The 1992-nt window shown below is 44.0% G+C and overlaps 1 protein-coding gene across 2 annotated transcripts in view; it reads left to right on the top strand.

The window, feature by feature from the left end:
• Positions 1-1992, top strand: part of SPAST (spastin) — an 87395-nt gene that overhangs the window by 1258 nt on the left and 84145 nt on the right. The window lies entirely within an intron of this gene.

Genomic DNA, 1992 nt, shown 5'->3' with positions numbered 1-1992 from the left:
CATTTTGTTTTTGCTGTTCACTCTTCCTTTTACAGTAGGACAGCTTATTGCAACTACCAGGCTTGGAAGGATTGAGTATCTTAAAGTTATTTTGGAAAACGTGCATTTACTTTGAAAGCACTACAACTATAATGAATCATAGGAAGATTGGGAGTGAGCTCAGGAGGTCAAGTCTAACCTCCTGCTCAAAGCAGGACCTTCCTCAGCTATATCATTCCAGCCAAGGCTTTGTCTAACCAGGTCTTAAAAACCTCTAGGGATGGAGATTCCACAACCTCTAAAGCCTGTTCCACTGCTTTACTACCTTCCTCATGAGAGAGTTTCTCATAATATCAAACCTAAACTTCCCCTGCTTCAACTTGAGACCATTGCTTCTTGTCCTATTATCTGCCACTACTGAGAACAGTCTAGCTCCATCCTCTTTGGAACTGCCCTTCAGGTAGTTGAAGGCTGCTGTTAAATCCCCCCTCACCCCATCTTCTCTTTTTCAAATTAAATAAGCCCAGTTCCCTCAGCCTCTCCTCAGAAGTCATCTCCCCCAGCCCACAAACCACTTTTGTTGCCCTCTGCTGGACTCTTCAAATTTGTACACATCCTTTCTGTAGTGGGGGCCCAAAACTGGACACAGTACTCCAGATGTGGCCTCACCAGTGCCATCTACAGGGAAAGTATTGCTTCCCTTGACCTGCTGGCAACACTCCTTGTAATGCAGCCCAGTATACTGTTAGTCACCTTGGCATCAAGGGCACACTGTTGTCTCATTCAGTTTATTGTCCACTGTAACCCCCGTGTCCTTTTCGACAGAGCTGCTGCTTACCCAGTTGGTCCCCAGCCTGTATTGGTGTGTGGGATTGTTCCATCCTAAATGCAGGACTTTGCGCTTTTCTTTATTGAACCTTGTGAGATTTCTTTGGTCCAGTACTCCAGTTTGTCTAGGTCTCTCTGAATCCTAGCTCTACCCTCCAGCATGTCTACTACCTCCCCTGAGCTTGGTGTCATCTGCAGACTTGCTGAGGATACACTCCTTCCCAGTTTCCAAGTCGATTAAGATATTGAATAAAACCACCCCCAGAACTAACCGCTGGGACATTCCACTTGATGCTAGCTGCCAACTAGGTATCGAGCCATTGACTAATACCCTCTGAACCTGATGAACCAGCTAGTTTTCTATCCAGTTTACAGTCCATTCTTCCAACCCATACTTCTTAGCTTACTTGCAAGAATGTTGTGCAAGACTGTATCAAAAGCCATGCTAAAGTCAAGGTGTATCACATCCAGTGGTGTCCCTGTATCCTCAGAGTCAGTCATCTCATCGTTGAAGGCTATCAAGTTGGTCAGGAATGATTTGCCCTTGGTGAATCCATGCTGACTATTCCTAATTGCCTTCTCCTCCAGGTGCTTAGAAATGGATTGCTTGAGGGCCGCCTGCTCCATGATTTTTCCAGAGACTGAGGGTGAGGCTGATTGGTCAGTAGTTCCTTGGATCCTCTTTCTTGCTTTTCTTAAGGATGGGTACTATATTCGTCCATTTCCAGTTGTTGGGGACCTCTCTCAATCACCATGAGTTTTCAAAAGATAATGGCCTGCAGCTCTACAGTCACATCTGCCAACTCCCTCGGCACCCGTGGGTACATTGTCTCCAGCCATATGGATTTGTACACATCCGATTTTTCTAAATAGACTCTGACATGACTGGGCACCACCTACCCATAACTGGCTGTGATATCACTTGTGGATGTAGTTAGGAAAGTGCATTGAATTTTATACCTGGGCGAACTGTATAGGTATAGCTGTCTTCTGTAGGAAGTAATCATTATACAGTTAAACCATTTGTATATTAAGATTGCAGTTGCATTTGATCCCTGATGGATGTCCTTCAGTCTTACTTATAAGACTTTTAAACTTGCTGAAATATAACTTAAACTCTTATCACTTTAGGATTTAACATAGATGGTGAAGATAATTTCAGGAGCAAAATGCATTACATTTGAT

Source organism: Gavialis gangeticus, unplaced genomic scaffold (genome assembly GCF_001723915.1).
Source record: "Gavialis gangeticus isolate Ggan-Ray unplaced genomic scaffold, GavGan_comp1, whole genome shotgun sequence".
Lineage (NCBI taxonomy): Eukaryota > Metazoa > Chordata > Crocodylia > Gavialidae > Gavialis > Gavialis gangeticus.
The sequence above is the reverse complement of the archived record's forward strand: the minus strand, read 5'-3'. Positions and strand labels throughout refer to the sequence as shown.